Here is a 22,430-nt window from a genome sequence, read left to right as displayed (position 1 = left end):
AATTTTAGGAGCCTTAATGATATTTAACAGGACCTGTGAGATCCTAGCACATTGTAGATATACCATAAGAGTCTATTGACAGGAACAAACCCATTATATAGAGCACTGTGGTCAAGTGAAAGAGGCGGCCACAATATACATATCATCAGTGCAGGCCCTCCTGTTTGATCCAGACACCCTATAATGGGAACCGTTCGAAGATTAGTAATTTGAGCACCAAAAGAACCAACTACAAGTCTCCAATTCACATATAAAGCAAATCCATGTGCAGAACAAGTTACAGTAAACTTTATTAGATGCTTTAACTTCTTATCAGATAACCACTATGCCTAAATATGGGTTTACAAATCTCAGGCTCTAGAAGCGGTCTGCAGATTGTTACAAGAACATTTACAAGTCATTTACTATGGTAAGGTTTGGCATTTTCTATACTTCCCAAAGAAAGAAGCCACCAGGAGTCTAGCAGCAGCTTTCTTCCCTCTGGACTACAGAACTTATACATGCTCGGGCCAAGCAGGAGACTATGGGTGGGTGATGGGAGGCTTGTTAAGCCGACCCCTTTATATGGTGTATGGACTGGCTATCCAATATCATAAACTCACAGGACAAATAAATACTGGTTAAGACTAGAGGGGTTAACTCCTTATAGAGAGGATAACAGGAGTAAAGAGAAACACTGCTCTCTGAACCCTCCTGGGGGCTGGGCGATATTGATAACAAGCAACTTTAACCCTGATGGAAACAATATCATCTCAGATGGTCACAAATCTTGAAATACAACTTTTTCCCCCCATGTGACAAAAAGATGGATGGTTTACAAACAGATTAATCCGTAGTACTCCGTGATCTAGAACAGTGTGCAACAGTATGGGTTTCCAGGAAACTTTAGTAACTCGAGACTTTCCCCAGCAAAATCCAAATCTGTCACTTTTACAATAGGGAAGGCGCACTCATCTCAGCCTGAACAGAGATGCTTTGCAAAGCAGTAAAATCTCACCCAAAATTAAGCCCTTGAAAATAATCAAAATGTTTCACCAGCCAGGAATGGTGTTGGTTCCTAAGGAGCAGACACATAACTTAGGGAAGCACCTAAAGCAAAGTGAATATTGCCAATAGAAGTTTCAACTGTACCAAAACAAACAGGGAAACAAGTAAAATAACGTTCACAAAAAACAAAACATGTCCTAAAAAGACATCTACACATTATGTGATATGCAAGACATCGCACTTCAGTCTTTCACCTACATCAAATTTCTATGTATTGGAATAAAGATTAAAGGGGTTATCCGGGTTTTAAAAATAACTGAGACCCTGATTGGGGAGGGCTATTTAAAAATAATAAACATGTACTTACCTCGTCCGGCGCCGCGGCCGGTCTTCTCTGTGCGCCGGTTTCATTACAAAGCTCCCATCCGACAGGGACGGATGGGAGGAGCCGACCACATCGCGGACCGGAAGCTCCTTGCGCGCGGCTTCCGTGCCCCTGTAAACAAACAGGGGCGCGGATCGAAGGGACCGCGGCACGGGACATTGGCAGCGCCGGAGGAGGTAAGTACATGTTTATTATGTTTAAATAGCCCACCCCAGCCCGGCCATAAGAAATTTTTAAAACCCGGATAACCCCTTTAACATGAGCTCCGATCCATCAATGAAAAGATAACAGGCAAAATAATCCACACATAAAAAGGCAGCATGCAACAACCTATCCAGAATAGGTAAACCTCACTAATGTAAAGTTCCTGTCACCCCTTGCATCTTTTTAATGTAGCAGTGGTTGAGAACAGACACTGCAGCTCCATTGAAAGCTGTGGGATGGCAGTACTCAGATGCCATAAGATCAGACAGTAGGTGTTCTCCTTATGTAGTGATTGCCAATTAAGGCCATCTCAAAGGAAATCTACCACTTTAAAAATGGTGGTTATAACCCTGAAATACCTTGCACCAGCTCAGGGTGAGCTGGCGCCGGAGCAGACCTTCATAATTTTCAGAAACTGCTGTATTGCTTGAAAAACTTGTTTATTCATTAGATTGTACCCCCCTTTGGTGCACCATCATACGTTCTCGGCGCACCATGCGCGCGACCATGCACCTGAATAGGAAGTGCTGGAGGGCCGGTGACGTCACCAAGCTCTATGGCACACTCGCGCCTGCGCAACTTTGCGCAAAACAATACCTCCTTTCGCTACATAGAAAGGAAGCCCCCTTAACACCAAGTATGGCCTGCAAGAAGTCTAAGGATATGGTGTGGGATTAAGCCAAACCAGTATATCTATTCCAGAAGGAACAGACTCAGACACTTGTTACCTAGGGGTTTATTGTATAAAACAACTTTCATTCTAAAATACAAGTAGTTGTACCGTTCCCTGCCATTTACACAGAATTTCCCTTTCACATGTCCATCATTTCCAAAGTAGGGAAAGAGATATTTAAGGGATGTCAAAGAAACTATCAAACTACTGTGGCCCCAGGTAGGAGACAGAACCAGTTAGACTGCAAGTGGATAGCCTTTATCTGGATACAGAAGTCGCATAACTAAGCATTTTTGGATAAAGGCTTTACCTTAGGGGGGGGGGGGGGGAATAATGGGATCTTAATGTTACCCTTGCAGTTCACACTGGAAACACCAGTGGTCTTTACAACGTGAGGCTACATATAATTTTACCTATACTGGATGTGGGCACTAACTGTCTCAGACTTTGTTGCAATTTAAACGATAAAATTTTAATATTAAAACATTCAATAAATTTAAAAAAATCATCAGATGACATGCAATAAATATTATGCACTTATATCCAATTGTACAATATTATTCTAGATGGTTTCTGAGAAAATGTCCAATAGTGTTTCTTCTTAGTTTGAAGTTAAATAGTATAGCATCAGAAACCATCTAGAATAGTATTGTACAACTGGATATAAGTGCATAATATTTATTGTATGTCATATAATGATTTTTATTTTTTGAATGTTTTAATAATAAAATTTTATCGTTTAAATTGCAACAAAGTCTGAGACTGTTCGCACTTAGTGCCCACATCCAGTATATATAAAAATTCTTGTTTACAAACTTTTTCTTCTTTGGTGTAGAAGATTATGTGGTAGCACGCGGGACTGATCGATAAAAGTTGATAAGTGCCACTGTCAAATACTTTTTCTGCTTTGAATATAATCTTACCTATTGGACTATCATTTACTATTACCGTAGATGATCAGTGGCCATGGCTACTTCTCCTGCTGGGCTGGCCATATACACAGACAGGCAGCCTGAGCAATACACATGTACACTGAGCTTAGCCAAGCGTGCCTACGTTCTACAGAGGATTAAGCTGCAGTCAAGACACCTAAAATCCAGCATCCTGATCCTTATCTTCAGCATAAGATGGTTGGATAATCCTGTGGAATCAGCACGTTTGCCAGACGTTACTCTAATACGCCAGGCTAAGTCATCGGCATTGTCAACAATCTCAACTCAAGACTTCCTAAAAGATAGTTGTAAGAACTCGGGCCTTTGAGAAGACAGATCGGTATCACTATTGCTATGTGAAGCATGTCAGCAATGATATACATAAAGTAAAGCCGAAAAAATAACTTCACGTGTGCCCAGGATACAGCGGCTCAAAAACGATACAATAACCAGAGGGCAGGGAGTGAAAACTTGGCAGCTGGCATGCAGTGCACATTTTCACTGGACCGTAAAGTGGCACTGATCACTACAATAGCAATGCAAGATTACGTGGTAACAAGCCACAACCCCCTTCTTACCAGTGATTACAACAAGAGCCATCTGCTTGTCCCCCTACTACGCCCTGTGCTAACTTGTATGCAGAGTATGCTGGGAAACAGCTGACTGCACCCTCCCACCCCCAACAGAGCAAGGAAATTACAGATCCTGTCATGTTACCCCCACACACAACATACAGCGGCCTAGGAGCCAAAAGGCACAAGGAACGATGATCACTGGCCACACGTAATCACATAGCAAGACCGTCCCCAAATAATTACTAGAAACTCAGCAGATAACTCAATGCTGAGGTTATTGTCATACAAGTGTGAAGGCAAATTCATCACTAACCGATGCAGCAACCATTCAACATTCAGTGGTGTTTGAAGGCATAAGTACGAGTGGTTGGCATTTAAATAAATGCCTTCTAGTCAGCCCACAGGGGAATTAGGCAATTTCTGGGGCAAAGTCCCAATGACATGTACTCCCTATGCATGCTTCCATACACCTTTCTATGGCAACTCTACAAGGACATTTCAGTTACTAGAGGTATTATACGACCTTTTGATCACTATTTATTAAATGTTTTATATGTTTGGACATTTTGGGTGTGGGAATACAAAACATTTATGATTTTTCACTTTTTTTTAAATACATTTTTAGCTTTAATTTGGCACGTAACAGATCTGCAGAAACCATACAGAGTAGGGGCTTATAAAGATGTTGTCACAGGGGGCGATGATGTCAGCACCCATAAGCTAGAACCGATCACAGGTGTTTGCTGCAACTCTTTTCATACACCAGTGATGGCAAGCCTTTTCGAGACCAAGTGCCCAAATAACAACTAAAACCCATTTATTTATTGCAAAGTGCCAACGCAACAATTTAACCCCTAGGCGCACCAGGACGTTATAGTACGTCCCCGGGGCTAGATGCTTAGTGCACGGGGACGTTCTATAACGTCCTGCTTCTGGCACCGGTTCACGAACGGAGCCGGTACCAGAAGCAGCGGCTGTCAGCTGTCTAGTACAGCTGACAGCCTGCGCTAACACCCGCGATCGGAGCCGGCTCCGATCGCGGGTGTTAACCCCTTACACGCCGCGGTCAAACATGACCACGGCGTGTAAGGGTGTTTGCGCTGTGGATCGTATCCCCCATGCCGCTTACCGGGGGATCCGATCCACTTCTGGGCAGCTCCGAGGACTGGCATGTGCCCCGGAGCTGCCCGGTCTCCATGGCAGCCAGACCCCTTCCGGGTCTGACTGTAAACTGTCTGAGCATGCGCAAGCTTGCTCAGACAGTTTACACTGCTCTACAATAAAATAGTATTGTAGAGCAGTGTATTGAAATTAAACCAGTGATCAGAGCATCACTGGTTCAAGTTCAAGTATGTATAATTAAAAAAAAAGTCAAAAACACTAAAGTTAACACATTAGAATAAATAAAAAATAAATGCATTAAAATATAAGCCCCTAAAATGTCACTTTCCTATAAAAACACTTAATAAAGTATAAAAAACACAAAAAAACCCCGCATATTTGGTATTGCCGCGTCCGTAACAATCTGTATAATTAAACAGAATCGTTACTGGACCCGCACGGTACACGCCGTAGAAAAAAAAACGCAAAAACGTTCCGAAAAAAGATCATTTTTAATTAATACCCTATAAAAAAAAATGCTCTAAAAGTAATTTAAAAAATGTTATGCACTCCAAAATAAGCCCACTAAAAAGAACAACTCTTCTCGCAATAAAAAAGCCCCTAACCAGATTAGTCAGCCGAAAAATAAAAAGTTATGCATATGAAAAGATGGTGATGCTAAAATGAACAAGATTTTCTCCAAATTGGTTTCTATTCAGTACAATTGAATAAAATACACAAAACCCCCACATATTTGGTATCCCTGCGTCCGTAACAATCTGCTTAACCCCTAGGCGCACCACGACGTTATACTACGTCCCCGGGGCTAGATGCTTAGCGCACCGGGACGTAGTATAACGTCCAGCTTCTGGGACCGGCTCACGAACGGAGCCGGTACCAGAAGCAGCTGCTGTCAGCTGTCTATCACAGCTGACACCGCGCTGTAACACCCGCGATCGGAGCCGACTCCGATCGCGGGTGTTAACCCCTTACACGCCGCGGTCAAGCATGACCGCGGCGTGTAAGGGTGTTCCTGCTGTGGATCGGATCCCCCGTGCCGCTTACCGGGGGATCCGATCCTCCTCCGGGCAGCTCCGAGGACTGGCATGTGCCCCGGAGCTGCCCAGTTTCCATGGCAGCCAGACCCCTTCCGGGTCTGACTGTAAACTGTCTGAGCATGCGCAAGCTTGCTCAGACAGTTTACACTGCTCTACAATAAAATAGTATTGTAGAGCAGTGTATTGGACTTAAACCAGTGATCAAAGCATCACTGGTTTAAGTTCAAGTATGTATAAGTAAAAAAATGCAAAAACACTTAACACTACACATTATAATAAATAAAAAATAAATACATAAAAATATAAGCCCCTAAAATGTCACTTTCCCATAAAAACACTTAATAAAGTATAAAAACCATAAAAACACAAAAAACCCCCGCATATTTGATATTGCCGCGTCCGTAACAATCTGCATAATAAAACAGAATTGTTACTGGACCCGCACGGTAAACGCCGGAGGAAAAAACGCAAAAAACGTTCCGAAAAAAGATAATTTTTAATTAATACCCTATAAAAAAATGCTCTAAAAAGTGATTTAAAAAATTTTATGCACTCTAAAATAAGCCCACTAAAAAGAAAAACTGTTCTCGCAAAAAATAAGCCCCTAACAAGATTTGTCAGCCAAAAAATAAAAAAGTTATGCATATAAAAAGATGGTGATGCTAAAATGAATAAGATTTTCTCCAAATTAGTATTTATTCAGTACAATTGAATAAAATACACAAAACCCCCACATATTTGGTATCCCTGCGTCCGTAACAATCTGCATAATAAAACAGAATCGTTATTAGATCCGCAAAGTGAACCCCGTAAAAAACAACCTAAAAAAACTCTCTGAAAAAGATGATTTTTTATTAATGCCCTTTAAAAATGCTCTAAAAAAAGTGATTTTAAAAAGTTACGCAATCTAAAATAAGACCACTAAAAAGAGCAATCCTTCTCGCATAAAATAAGCCCTTAAACAGATTTGTGAGGTGAAAAATAAAAAAGTTATACATATGAAAGACGGTGATGCTAAAATTAACAACAATTTTGCCAAATTCCTTTTTATACAGTAAAAATGGTAAAATATTAAAAATATATATAAATGAAGTATTTTCATAATCGTGGCGACCGATTGAATAAAAATAATATACTATTTTTATGGTATGGTTAACGGCCAAAAAAAAAAAACACATAAAAATTTTCCTAAAAATTGATGATTTTCATTTCCTCCACCAACAAAGAGTTAATTAAATCTCACCAATTAGCTATAGAGGCTCCAAAATTATGTATTAGAAAAGTGCATCTCATGTGGCAAAAGAAATAAGCCCCTATAGGTCCACATTAAAAAAAGAAAAAAATTATAGCCTGTACAATGTGACATAGCAAATCTGATCTGGATGGCGCCTCCTTCCCTTCTATGCCCGGCCGTGCGCCCATACAGCAGGTTACCACCACATATGGGGTATCCGTGTACTCGGGAGAAATTGGGTATCAAACTTTGTGGAGCCTTTTTTCATTTAATCCATTTTAAATGTTTAATTTTCCACCCAAAATGAGTGTATTGTGAAAAAATATTACAATTTGCAGACTCCACCTCCGTTTTGTTTTAACCCCTATAAAACACGTAAAGGGTTAACAAACTTCTTAAAAGTGGTTTTTCATACGTTGAGGGGTGTAGTTTCTACAATGGGGTAATTTACGAGTCTCACTATTATTTAGGCCTCTCAGTGTCAATTAGAAGTTGAGCAGGTCCATCTAAGTACGGGTTTTGGCGATTTGTAAAAAATGTGAAAAATGGCACCCAAATTCTGAGCCTCATAACATTCTAGTAAAATATGTGGAATCTTAAAAAACCATGCCAACATAAAGCAGACATTTGGGAAATGTAAGTTATGAATTTATTTGGGTGCTTTGACTATCTGCATCAAAAGTAGAGAATTTAGAACGTTGAAAATAAAGAATTTTTCAAAATTTTTGCCAAATTTTGTTTTTTTCATAACTAAACGCAAAAGGTTTCATCCAAATTTTTAAACTAATTTGAAGTACAATGTGTCACGAGAAAACAATCTCAAAATCCCCTGGATATCTCATAGCGTTCCAAAGCTATAACCACTTATAGTGACACAGGCCAGATTTGAAAAATGGGGCCGCGTCCTTTAGGCCAAAATAGGCTGAGTCCCCTAGGGGTTAATAAAACAGAATCGTTATTAGATCCGCAGAGTGAACCCCGTAAAAAACAAAACAAAAAAAAGCTCCGGAAAAAAGATCATTTTCAATTAATACCCTATAAAAATGCTCTAAAAAGGGATTGAAAAAATGTTATGCACTATAAAATAAGACCACTAAAAAGAACAATCCTTCTCGCAAAAAATAAGCCCTTAAACAGATTTGTGAGGCGAAAAATAAAAAAGTTATGCATATGAAAGACGGTGATGCTAAAATTAACAACATTTTTGCCAAATTACTTTTTATTCAGTAAAAAAGGGAAAAAATAAAAAAAATCTATATAAATGAGGTCTTTTTGTAATCGTGGCGACCCATAGAATAAAAATAATATACTATTTTTATGGTATGGTAAACAGCCAAAAAAAACCCCATAAAAATCTTCCTGAAAAGTGATGATTTTCATTTCCTCCACCAACAAAGAGTTAATAAAATCTCACCAATTAGCCTATAGATTCCCCCAAATTACGGACCAGAAAAGTGCATCTCATGTGGCAAAAGAAATAAGCCCCTATAGGTCCACAATAAAAAAAAGAAAAAAATTATAGCCTGTACAATGTGACATAGCAAATCGGATCTGGATGGCGCCTCCTTCCCTTCTATGCCCGGCCGTGCGCCCATACAGCAGGTTACCACCACATATGGGGTATCCGTGTACTCGGGAGAGATTGGGTAACAAACTTTATGGAGCCTTAATTCATTTAATCCATTGTAAATGTTTAATTTTCCACCCAAAATGAATGTATTGTGAAAAAATATTACAATTTGCAGACTCCACCTCCATTTTGTTTTAACCCCTATAAAACACGTAAAGGGTTAACAAACTTCTTAAAAGTGGTTTTTCATACGTTGAGGTGTGTAGTTTCCACAATGGGGTAATTTACGAGTCTCGCTATTATTTAGGCCTCTCAGTGTCAATTAGAAGTTGAGCAGGTCCATCTAAGTACGGGTTTTGGTGATTTTACAAAAAATTTGAAAAATGATACCTAAATTCTGAGCCTCAACATTCTAGTAAAATATGTGGAATCTTAAAAAACCATGCCAACATAAAGCAGACATTTGGGAAATGTAAGTTATGAATTTATTTGGGTGCTATGACTATCTGCATCAAAAGTAGAGAATTTAGAACATTGAAAATAAAGAATTTTTCCAAATTTTGTTTTTTTTTCATAACTAAACGCAAAAGATTTCATCCAAATTTTTAAACTAATTTGAAGTACAATGTGTCACGAGAAAACAATCTCAAAATCCCCTGGATATCTCATAGCGTTCCAAAGCTATAACCACTTATAGTGACACAGGTCAGATTTGAAGAATGGGGCCGCGTCCTTAAAGAGAACCCGTCATGCAAAATAACCCCCTAAACTAAATATATTTTCATAAACTGCCATTAGAGAGCATTGCCTCTATCCCTTCATTGTCCCTCTACATGCCTGTAAACCTAAGCAATGAGGTCCTAAAGCTGTATGCAAATGACCTGTGAAATGTCCAATGAAGCATTAGCATATTCAAGCTGTCCACTCTATTCATGAGTGGGAGGCACAGCCACACCCCCAGTGCTTGACTGACAGCCTGTATAATGATGTGAGGCTGTATAATGATGTGCTTCCTGGTGCTGGTGGCCACGCCCCCTGCTGCCTGTGTGTGCATGTGTGTGTTTAGGAGAGATACAGCAGCTCCAGGCAGCCATGTTACAGCAGAACATGTCAGATTCATGTGTAGCTGATGTCTGTGTCTCTCACCTGTATATTAGGAGGATGCAGCATGTCAGCAGATGCAGCACAGACACTAGCCATGCTTTACTATACATTACACACAGACATGAGCAGGGGGAGGAGAGGGGAGGGGTAACAGGGGTGACATCACTGCCTCTGACCATGTGACCAGCCTCATTTACATGATAAAAAATAGATGATTTTACAATGAATAATGTATGAAATAACTAGATAAAGGCTGGGATGGATCCTTGTGAGCTGCTCCAACAGGTAGTAGTGACAGGACAAGTGACACAGACCTGATGACAGGTGTCCTTTAAGGCCAAAAGAGGCTAAGTCCCGTAGGGGTTAAACAGTAACTTATTACTCTCTGTTCTGCCACAAATTCAACAGAAGGAGGACCTCCATCGATAAACCACTCCTGTCCGTACCTTCTCACTCTTTCTACAGTCCAAAGAAGCCAAGGATGTGTGGTCTCAAAATAATTCTGAGAGCACCATCTACATTCTTTGAGTCGTGTCTGGTGAACTGGTTGGAGCAATGTGGCCTGGGTGCCCACAGAGAGGGAGGAGGGCCACCTCTGGCACCCATGCCATAGGTCGCCACCACAGCCATACACCCTCAGCCTACATGTGATGTATTAGTGAATTATGCCAGGACCCTGAAAGGCTACTTCCCTTTTAGATTTCCTTTAATCAGCAACTTATTGCTAACCTATAGAGATCTCTATTCTGCCATTCCTGAGGACACTGATACAGGCGGTCCCCTACGTAAGAACACCCTACTTACAGATGACCTCTAGTAATTTACTGCACTTTAGTAACGGTTACAGCTGTTTATTGTAGTCTAAGGCTAAAGGTTTCTGCAATTAAGCTTTATTGTTATTCTTAGGTATTGTGACAATCCAACATTTTTAAGATCCAAACGTCACAGACAAAAAAATAAAAAGTTGGCTAGAATTATAAAAATAAACAGTTCCGACTTACATACAAATTCAACTTAAGAACAAACCTACAGAACCTATTCTGTATGTAGCCCAAGGACTGCCTATACTTTAGAAAGAAGGGGGGAAATTAGGGCACCCTGGAGGGAAACTACAAAACCAGTAGAATCATTGCCCTGGGACAAAAGCCTAGGTGCCCACAGAGAGGGCTTTGTGCGCCATCTCTGGCCCTTGTTCCATAGGATATTTACAACCATAGAATATTTACAACCTCCATAACCCAGAAAGTTTACATAAAGAATTAAAAATAAACCTTGACAGTATAGTACAGTGATGGCGAATCTATGGCACTAGTGCCAGAGGTGGCACTCAGAGCCCTTTATGTGGGCACTCAGGCCACCAGCCCAGGACTGAGTTCACCAAACAGGAACAAATCCATGAAATGTTCCTGCAGTCCTAGGCAATTTATGATATGCTGCGCTCAGCACTATTTTACAGCAACACTTAATTGGCTGTTTGAAACTGCTTGAAAATTGAGAAGGTGTTGAAAGAAGTGCATTATCTTTGGAGGTCATCCTTCTGGACCCACCATTCTTCCTAAACAGAGAAACCCTGGAGAGAAGCTATAACGGTCTATAAAAGGTTCGCCATCACTGGTATAGAATGTATGAAAATGTCAAGGAAAACATAGAATTGTGCTTGTGTATAATTTGACTCCATGAGAGTATGTTTTCTTAAATAAATAGATATTGTCTCGGATTATGTCGCTATAAAAAAAAAAAACTAAAAAAAACTAACAAACTGAAAAACGTTTCTGGCAAAAGCCTTTTATTTTATTCAATAAAATTTATGATTATTGAGGAAGACAAATTACTTCAATATTGACTCTTATGTCACGATTTGAGTACTGAATTAAACTCTTAAACAATATACCCATGGACCATGTTGTGAATATATTCTACAAAGATTTTTACTCACATGGACTTAAAGGGGTATTCCCATCTGGGCAATTACATTTAATTTCATTTATTTGCCATATGTAAACATTTCTTCAATTGGATGTTATTAAAAAAAAATGTTTCTGTGTGAAGATAATTTCTCATACATGTAGTCACGTTGTCCCTTAGAAACGAGAGAGCTTCCTCAGATACGACCGCCTCACATTTTGGTAGCCGTGGCAAGACATGCCCTATTGAGTCCTGCCTGACCTCCTGGATTCTGCAATCATTACCACAGGACGGCTTTAGGACATGTAGTAACTCCCGATCATTTCATATACAAAAACCTTTTTTTTTTGCTTTGTGCAATCCCTCCAGCAGAGGTGGTCGTATCCAAGGATTTAGTCTTGTTTCTATGGGACCATAAGACTACATTTCTGAGATATTATCTTCAGTCAGGAACATTTTTTTTAAATAACATGTAATTGAAGAAGTGTTTATCCATGGCAGATTAATGAACAGAATGTGAATGCCCAGACGAGAATACCCCTTTAATTTTTATGATTTAAGGTACAGATGCACATTCAGGTCTTCACATGCCAAACCAAAGGACACCTTCTAAATACACCAAGATTGATAAAACCCCTAAAAGCCACATTTTACACCACCTGCTCAGAAATGTGTGAATAACATGCTTAAAAGGAAAACTACCATTTGATTTGATGCATTATGAACCAAACATAGCTTGAGAATGCTGTAGCTACACTGATGCAGGATGATATCTTGTTTAATCCCTGAGCTGAGTGGTTTTGCTGAAAAAAACAATTATGAAATTATGATAATGAAGCTCTGTCACTTCTTTGCCTGGACTCAGGGCTTTTCCTCTCACATTAGTTATGCTCTGCACTAGAGGATGATTTAATCACTGTTCTCCCTGCCAGGCAGAATAATCAATTGCTGCACCATCCCCCCACCTGCTGTGTATTGTAATCCAGCTCATGTTGAATAGTCCTGTCTTGGTTCAAAAAGCCCATGTGAAATGTGGATCCAGCTTGCCCAAGGTCCTGAATTTTATGATTGTTTTTTCACAAAAACCACTCAGCACAATGGATTATGTTTAGCTCATAATGCATGAAATCAAAATGGTAGATTTTCTTTAAAGGACATCTACCACCAGGATGAAGGATTGTAAATCAAACACACCGACAAACAGGTTCGCTCTCCTTTTAGCTTCTTATTCCCTGTTTATTAGAGGAAAAAGGCTTTTAAAAAAAATATGCAAATGAGCTTTAGGGACCCCAGGCGACATTTGCATTATTTAAAAGCCTTATTTTCTTAAAAACAGGGGAATATGAAGTTAAAAGAGCAGATACTGCAAGAAGCTGCACAAACACCAGTGTACTTGGTTTACAATCCTACAACCTGGTAGCAGGTGTCACATGTAATATTTTGATAATTTGGCTGTAATTGCAGCAAATTTCTTTCAGAACTTTGCAATATTCTAGATATAGACAACTTACATCAGTGTGAACAGAGCCTTATAAATATGGTATGCAGAGCTGTTTGTATACACAGGTCTCACCCATAAACAATGACCTCCTTCAATCTACACAACACATACAACAAGGATGCCACTATCTCATCGAAGTACCCCAATACACATGCATACCCAGAAATTGCCTTCACCATATGCTAGGCAGTGAACCAGGCTCTCAACTAACTACACCAATTTTTTTTTGCACACATCGTCTTAAAACATTTAAAAAAAAAATGCAAACAGAATAAAACCTAAAATGTAGAATCCCCACAATCATACCGACCCAAAGAAAGTGGACATTTGGAGTACACAGGGAAAGCAGTAAAAACTGAGCCCACAAGAAAGTGCTGGAAATTTTTTTTTTTTTTTGCAACTTTTCTTTATTTCCAGCTCCCCAGTACACTGAATGTTATATTAAATGTCAATGAGAAGTAAAACTTGTTACGCAGAAAACAAGCCCTCGCACAGCTCTGTACACAAGAAAAAAAATCTAAAGTTATAGATTTTTGAAGGTGGAGAGTGAAAAGTTAGTAAACGAATAGATCTGCGAAGCAAAGGGGTTCAGGGTGAGAGCAGAACACAACCATCATCCATGCACAACAGGAGAAATCGCAATAAATATGTAAGTGTATATGTACAGTACAAATTTTCCATTATTTAGCAAGTGTCGCCTGGTGCTACAGCCGGTTACCACACACAGTTGCTACGGACGAGACATTACCGTAGGGCCAATGATTGGCCACAGATGTCACATGACATGGAGCACACAGGACAATAGAAATATCCCCAACACAGAGGGATGGTTTATGCACAGCCAGTGTCAGGGAAGAGGTCAGCTGACACAATGAGGACATGCTGGGCCTTGTAGTACTGCGCCCTATCACCAGATGCAGCCGCCATGATAGGGATTACATTGTGCACACAGCCCCGGGCGCTGCGGCTCCGTGCATCCCCCTCGCCCTTCTCCTCCCGTCCCCTGCTATGACCTCTCTGTCATACCGTAGCGGGCACCCTCCATTCATATTATACCTACCTCTGCCCGTAGCTAATAGTACCTCAGTCGCGGCTCCCCCCTAGTGTCTGCTGCCTCAGACGCAGTAAGCTGCCGAGCGCCGGATGTGAGCGTTACTAACGCGAGCTTTGGCAGAACGTCACTTCCGGGTTCTCTCGCGCGCACGTCACTTCCGGTCTCTAATTCCCGCGCCTTGTGCTGTTGTGCCTGAGGGAATATATTTACAGTGATGGTGACCCGGTTTATAGTTTATACTGTTGGTGCTACGTCATATGTGTGAGAGTCCTGTGTAAGGCAAATGGCGATAATGTGAGGGGTCATCCCATCAGGACTCTCCTACCTGAGCCGCAATGGAGAGCAGCTCTGCCAAGCTAACTACCATTACTGTGTAGAACTCAGGACCTGCTCTCCGCATTACACATTATTAATAGTTACATTTTTTTTTTAAACTTCAAAAATCACTCATTTTTTGTCTCTAAAGGGCGATAGTACAATTTACCATAGATAAAATACAGTAAGTTTGGGCCTTTTTGGGTTTTTTCCATTTTTTTCTTCAAAAATCTAACACTTTTTAGTTTTTTAATTGTACAGAACTGTGTGAGGGCTTGTTATATGTAACGGTATTTATTAGCTCAGGTCGTGCTCTGGGAAGGAGGGTAAAAAACACCAAATGCACCGACATTGGGGAAAAAACACCTAGACGGCTTTTTCTTGTATACTCCGTTTTTGTTATTGGTCGGTACGATCACTGCGACACACATTTGTATAGGTTTTAATACATTTTAAAACATGAAATCCTTCTGTATGTAAAAAAACGTAATAATTTTCACCATCCTCTTGACGCTAATAAGTGTTTCATGCTTCAGTGTACGGAGCTGTGTTAAGTGTAATTTTAACTGACGTTATCATTGCTACAATTGAGGACTGTATGATCTTTTGATCACTTTCTATTAATGTTTTTGTGTGTTGCAAAAAGTGGCATTTCAGACAATTTGGCACTATTTTCCGTCACTGGTTTAAACGCCGGGAGTGACAACATTTTATATTTTGCTACATCGAGACTTTTAGGATGTGACGATAACTAAGATGGTTTTTTTTACATTATTGAAATAAACAAGAAATTACAAATTACAAAGGACATAAAGCATCCTATTTTCTTTTGAGGTATGCAAAACTTACGCTACAGTGACAAGTAACAGACCGTGTGGTACAATGCATAAGTAGGGCTAAATGTATGGCCAAAACCATTGTGAGAAACGTAGAATGATAAGACATTAGATTACAGTCAAAGTGGAGCCGTAAGAGTATTGAGGAGAAGGTGGAAAAACAAAAGCTGCAAAATGTAGACACACAGGCAGAAACGGGTAGGAATAAAGAAGAGAAGGGAGGAGGATAGGGAGGGTTACCACTTGGCTATCACGCAGATAAATCAAGTAAATGATTTGTATTCTGGGATCTTTTAGAAAAGGACCAACTCTAAAGGTAGTGGCAAACAGTGTTATGAAGACCAGCTGTCGCATCCTCTATTCTTTGGTTTGATAAGATTGCTTATGTCCTATGGTGGTTTTCCATATCCTGTGGATAACGGTTCTAGTTGCAACCAAAAATTGGCTAAGTAATGACCAAGAAGGTTTACAGACAGGGTATGGAAGTAGTGACAGTAATATTTACTGGAGGACCATTGTCAAAGTTAATCCCCAACAAAAAAAACCCTGATCGGGGACTCATCCACCTGTTGATCCCTAACATGAAGAAATGGCTTGCGGAAAAAAAATTTAGCTCAAACAAGGAAGTCATAGGCAAGACAGGTGTATTTTGGAGAGTTCGACAAATCCTATATTTTGGAGGGCTTGAAAAAATGGCAGGAACGTTGGGAGAAGTGTATCTTTCTAAAAGGGGACTATGTTGAAAGATAAAAAAAAAAATTATGAAAAAATGGTGTCTTCATTTCTAACACGGGTACTTATTGAACCGCCCTCATATAGCTCCCGCCCCGGGAGCATTGCCAGTGTCTCACACTGACACATAGATGTGATGCAGCTTAGAGGTAACCCTGTACCACCGGGAGAGGATTTTGTAATTGCAGACCAATGAGAATCCTTGACATTATTCAAAAGAATGTTGTTTGGCAGCCATTCGGCAATTCATGCTCTTAACCCTGGACTAAAAGAAGCAGAGAAGAGCAGGAGTCTAGAGCTATATCATAAACGACAGACACCTTTTGGTTAGTCTGAGGAAATGCATAGCTCTCAAAGGGAAGGAGGGGGTGAGCAGCAGATGTTGATAATCCCACGGATCTCTACGAGACCTCTCGCAGTTCGCTAGTATCGTATCACAATGGGGAACGTCGGTGGCAGGAAGCTACTAGCTACCAGTCCAGGGATAAAGTCTGTATTGGGACGAGGGGGCCATCAGAAATAAGGAGAGGTGTCCAGTCACAGGTCGAAGAGTGGATATCATCTGAGAAATGACAAATAGCAGATCAGAGGTCTTACAGTCAGTGGGAGAGAGCCAAGGAAGAGCAAAAAGTAAAAACTATGCCAGTTCCGCCTCCAGATGTACAGTCAGGCCAAAAATTTTGAGAATGATACAAATGTAAATTTTTACATAGTCTCCTGCATTAGGTTTTATAATGGCAATTTGCATATATAAAGTCAAAGTCAATATTTGCCTAGAAAATGAACTTTTTCCCCCAAAACACATTTCAACTTCATTGCAGGCCTGCCTTTGTTTCTCTTCTGTTAACCATAGTTAGCTCTAAAGAAACACAAGCAGTCATCATTGCACTGCACAAAACTGGCCTAACAGTATCGCAGCTAGAAGGATTGCACCTCAGTCAACAATCGCATTATCAAGGAGAGAGGTTCCATTGTTGCCAAAAAGGCTCCACGGCACCCAAGAAATACCAGCAAGCGCCTGGACCATATCTTAAAAGTGTTTCAGCTTCGGGATCGGGCTACCAGCAGTGCAGAGCTTGCTCAGGAATGGCAGCAGGCAGGTGTGAGTGCATCTGCACGCACTGTGAGGCGAAGACTCTTGGAGCAAGGCCTGGTGTCGAGGGCAGCAAAGAAGCCACTTCTCTCCAGAAAAAACATCAGAGACAGACTGATATTCTGCAAAAGGTACAGGGAGTGGACTGCTGAGGACTGGGGTAAAGTCATTTTCTCTGATGCATCCACTTTCCAATTGTTTGGAACATCTGGAAAACAGCTTGCTCTGAGAAGACAAGGTGAGCGATACCACCAGTCTTGTCTCATGCCAACTGTAAAGCATCCTGCAACCATTCATGTGTGGGGTTGCTTTCAGCCAAGGGAATCGGCTCTCTCACAGTCTTGCCCAAAAACACATCCATGAATAAAAAATGGTACCAGAATGTCCTCCAAGAGCAGTTTGGTGATCAACAATGCCTTTTCCAGCATGATGGAGTACCTTGCCATAAAGCAAAGGTGATAACTAAAGAGATTTTGGGTCCATGGCCTGGAAACTTCCCAGATCTTAATCCCATTGAGAACTTGTGGTCAATCATCAAGAGACGGGGGGGGAAAAAAAACTAACAAATTGTGACAAAATGCAAGCATTGATTGTGCAAGAATGGACGGCTATCAGTCAGGATTTGGTCCAGAAGTTGATTGAGAGCTGTCAGGGAGAATTGCAGAGGTCTTGAAGAAAAAGGGTCAACACTCCAAATATTGACTTGCTGCAGTAACTCATTCTAACTGTCAATAAAAGCTTTTGTTACTCATAATATGATTGCACTTGTATTTCTGTATGTGATAAAAACATCTGACAAACCCACATAAAAACCAGAAGGCAACAGATCATGTGAAAATATAATATTTGTGTCATTCTCAAAACTTTTGGCCATGAATGTACATTTGTACATATATCCTTTATACGCACCTTTGTTTACTTGTATAAAGTGTGTGTATATATTTCTTTATCATTTTGCTCAGGCCTTTGCATTTTCTTTCATTTTAGATACAGATTTTACTTGGTTAGTTGTTTCGGTGAAGGTCATATGTTATATCTGTCACGGGTGCTCCCGCGATCCCTGTCTCGGATCGCGGGCGCATCCGTGCTCCTCCGTGTGCCCCCGCTGCTGCCCGGTCTCACTTACCTCTCCCGGCTCCTGCTCCTCCCTGGACTGCCGTGCGCGCGCGTCCCTGCTTCCTAGGGCGCACGCGCGGCTCCTGCCGAAAATTTAAAGGGCCATCGCACCGCTAATTGGTGCACTGGCTGAACATCTCACCTTTAAGAATCCTGCCTCTTCCTGTGTTCCCTGCCGGATCTTTGTGCCTCACAGCCTAAGAGAAAGCTTCCTGGTGATTATTCCTGCGTTCCTGTGTATTCCTGCGTTCCTGGGTATTCCTGCATTCCTGTGTGTCTCTGCTCCCGAGTCCTGTGTAGCCGTTTTACCCGAGTTCCTCCGTGTTGCTGTGTTCCGTGTGCCTGTGTTCCCGTTCCCACCTGCCTGGACCTCCTGTTGCTGCCCCCAGATTTGGACTTGAACTCGCATCTCTGCTGCCTGCCCTGACCCCGAGCCTGGACCTGACTACGAGACTGTCTTCTGCTAAGGTACCTGGGCTGCCACCGCGGGCTAGTCGCGCCTGGGAACGACCTGGTGGTATCCTGCAGCAGCAAGTCCAACCCGCTTTGCGGCGGGCTCTGGTGAAAACCAGGTGCCACTTGGATTCCGGTCCCAGGTTTCGGCTAGTTCCATCTCCCGCGGTGGTCCAGAGGATCCACTGATCCTGACAGTAAGATCCGGCCATGGATCCCGCCGAGGCTCCTCCTCCCAGTCAGCCTGATCTCGCCACCATCGGGATCCACCAGTTCCGGCAGATTGCAGCACAGCGGAATCAGCTAGAGCAAGTCACCGCCATGCTACAACAACTACTAGCTACCCAACATCAGCAACTGTCTCTTGAAGCGGCCGCTGCGACTCCTGCTACCCCGGCTTATCTTCCTGCTGCTGAACCCAGGCTACGCCTCTCTTTGCCCGGCAAGTATGATGGAGATCCCAAGATGTGCAGGGGCTTCATAACCCAGGGTCGGGTGTATCCGCTCTCGGTTCCTGAGACTGCCGCTATGTCAGAATATGTTAAGGAAAATCTGCAAAGAGGTTTCATCCGCAAATCCTCCTCGCCAGCTGGCGCTGGTTTCTTTTTTGTCATTAAGAATGATGGCTCTCTGCGCCCCTGTATAGACTATCGCGGTCTTAACAAGGTCACCTTTAAGAACCGCTATCCTCTGCCGCTTATCACGGAGCTATTTGATCGTCTGCGGGGTGCAAGAATTTTTTCCAAATTGGATCTTCGTGTGGCCTACAACCTCATCCTTATCAGGAAGGGCGACGAGTGGAAGATCGCCTTTAACACCCGTGATGGGCATTTTGAATATCTAGTTATGCCCTTCAGACTTTGTAATGCGCCAGCCGTTTTCCAGGAATTTGTGAATGATATTTTCCGGGACTTATTGTACAGTTGTGTTGTGGTTTACCTGGATGACATCCTTGTGTATTCTGCCGATCTGGAGTCCCACCAGTCTCATGTACGGCAAGTTCTCAGCCGCCTCAGGACAAACCACCTCTATGCCAAGCTGGAGAAGTGCCACTTTCATCAGAGGAGCCTTCCATTCCTCGGCTACATAATTTCTGATAAAGGTTTGCAGATGGATCCTGCCAAGTTATCTGCGGTTCTTCAGAAGCCACGCCCAGTCGGACTGCGAGCTATACAAAGATTTCTGGGCTTTGCTAATTATTATAGACAATTTATCCCACATTTCTCATCTCTGGTCGCGCTGATGGTGGCACTTACGAAAAAGGGTGCTAATCCCCGTGTCTGGCCACCAGCAGCAGAAGAAGCCTTCCCGAAATTAAAAACTGCTTTTTCCTCCGCTTCAGTCCTTACCCGACCGGATACTGAAAAGCCGTTCCTGGTGGAGGTTGATGCCTCCTCCGTGGGTGCTGGGGCAGTCCTTACCCAGAAGGGTCCCAGGGGACGAACACTCACTTGTGGTTTCTTCTCCAAAACCTTCTCCGCGGAGAGAAATTATTCCATTGGAGATCGGGAGCTTCTAGCCATCAAGCTGGCTTTGGAAGAGTGGCGTCATCTGCTGGAGGGAGCCCGATTTCCAGTCAGCATTTTCACGGGCCACAAAAACCTTCAGTATCTACAGACGGCTCAGCGTTTGAATCCACGTCAAGCCCGGTGGTCCCTCTTCTTTTCTCGCTTTGACTTCCAAATCCATTTTCGTCCTGCAGAGAAAAACATCAAGGCTGACGCCTTGTCCCGTGCTTCTGATGTTATGGGGGAGGACTCTGCTCCGAGGCATATTGTTCCTCCAGAGAGACTTGTGCTTGCCGCGCCGGTGGACCTCCGGCAGCTGCCTCCCGGCAAGACTTATGTGCGACCTGGTCTCCGAAAGAGGATCCTGACCTGGGGACATTCTTCTCATGTGGCTGGGCACCCTGGGGTGAAGCGCTCTGTGGCCTTAATTTTCGAAGATGTCTCACTTAGTCCCTCTACCAGGTCTGCCTTCTGCTCCACGTCTCGCCAGCCTCTTCTTCCAGCATATTTTCCGGCTTCATGGTCTCCCTCAGCACATCGTCTCGGATCGAGGAGTTCAGTTTGTGTCCAAATTCTGGAGATCTCTGTGCAACCAGTTGCAGGTGAACTTGGACTTCTCTTCTGCCTATCACCCACAGACTAACGGCCAAGTGGAGAGGGTGAATCAGACTTTAGGTTGCTATCTCCGCCACTTCGTCTCTGCCCGTCAGGACGACTGGGCCTCTCTTCTACCATGGGCGGAGTTCTCTTACAAATCCCTGGACTCCACTTCTGCCGGTTCTGCTCCCTTTTTTATTAACTATGGACTGCATCCTCGGCCTCCTCTTCCGTTACCCATGTCTGCAGATGTTCCTGCTGTGGAGGACCTGTTACGTAATCTGAAAGCCATCTGGGAGCAAGTCCACACCTCATTGCTCCAAGCTACAGCCCGGACCAAGCGTCAAGCAGACAAAAGACGCCGACCATTTCCTGTTTTAGCTCCCGGTGACAGGGTCTGGCTGTCCGCCAAGTATGTTCGGCTGAAGATCCCGAGCTATAAATTGGGACCCCGGTTCTTGGGTCCATTTGAAATTCTCAGCCGCATCAACCCGGTGGCTTACAAGTTGCGTCTGCCTCCCAGCATGCGCATTCCTAACTCTTTCCACGTTTCTCTCCTTAAGCCAGTCATCTTCAACCGCTTCAACCAACAAATTACTCCTCCTCCGGCACCACAAGCTGATTCCACCGATGTCTTCGAGGTGAAAGAGATCCTGGATACTAAGACAGTGAGAGGTAGGCGGTTGTTTCTGGTAGACTGGAAAGGATTTGGTCCTGAGGAGAGATCTTGGGAGCCAGAGGATAACATCCTGGACAAGAGCCTGCTCCAACGTTTTCTCAGGCCCAAGAAGAGAGGGAGGCCGAAGGGGGGGGGGGGGTACTGTCACGGGTGCTCCTCTGTGCTCCTCCGTGTGCCCCCGCTGCTGCCCGGTCTCCCTTACCTCTCCCGGCTCCTGCTCTTCCCCGGACTGCCGTGCGCATGCGTCCCCGCCTCCTAGGGCGCGCGCGCTGCTCCTGCCGAAAATTTAAAGGACCAGCGCACCGCTAATTGGTGCACTGGCTGAACACCTCACCTTTAAGAATCCTGCCTCTTCCTGTGTTCCCTGCCGGATCTTTGTGCCTCACAGCCTAAGAGAAAGCTTGCTGGTGATTATTCCTGCGTTCCTGTGTATTCCTGCGTTCCTGTGTGTCTCCGCTCCCGAGTCCTGTGTAGCCGTGTTACCCGAGTTCCTCCGTGTTGCTGTGTTCCGTGTGCCTGTGTTCCCGTTCCCACCTGCCTGGACCTCCCGTTGCTGACCCCGGATTTGGACTTGACCTCGCATCTCTGCCGCCTGCCCTGACCCTGACCCCCAGCCTGGACCTGACTACGAGACTGTCTTCTGCTAAGGTACCTCAACCTCGGCTGCCACCGCGGGCTAGTCGCGCCTGGGAACGACCTGGTGGTATCCTGCAGCAGCAAGTCCAACCCGCTTTGCGGCGGGCTCTGGTGAAAACCAGGTGCCACTTGGATTCCGGTCCCAGGTTTCGGCTAGTTCCATCTCCCGCGGTGGTCCAGAG

The 22,430-nt window shown here is 43.1% G+C and overlaps 1 protein-coding gene across 1 annotated transcript in view; it reads right to left on the bottom strand.

Moving 5' to 3' along the window:
- The window catches only part of DNAJB6 (DnaJ heat shock protein family (Hsp40) member B6), a 64,501-nt gene extending 50,054 nt beyond the window's left edge, over window positions 1–14,447 (bottom strand). The window contains exon 1 of the mRNA XM_072153965.1: window positions 14,290–14,447. The gene's annotated coding sequence lies outside the window, so the exon portion shown is untranslated. The remainder of the gene's footprint in view (window positions 1–14,289) is intronic.
- Between the last annotated feature and the right edge of the window lie 7,983 nt (window positions 14,448–22,430).

The sequence above is a fragment of the Engystomops pustulosus genome, chromosome 5 (genome assembly GCF_040894005.1).
Source record: "Engystomops pustulosus chromosome 5, aEngPut4.maternal, whole genome shotgun sequence".
Classification (NCBI taxonomy): Eukaryota; Metazoa; Chordata; class Amphibia; order Anura; family Leptodactylidae; genus Engystomops; species Engystomops pustulosus.
The sequence above is the reverse complement of the archived record's forward strand: the minus strand, read 5'-3'. Positions and strand labels throughout refer to the sequence as shown.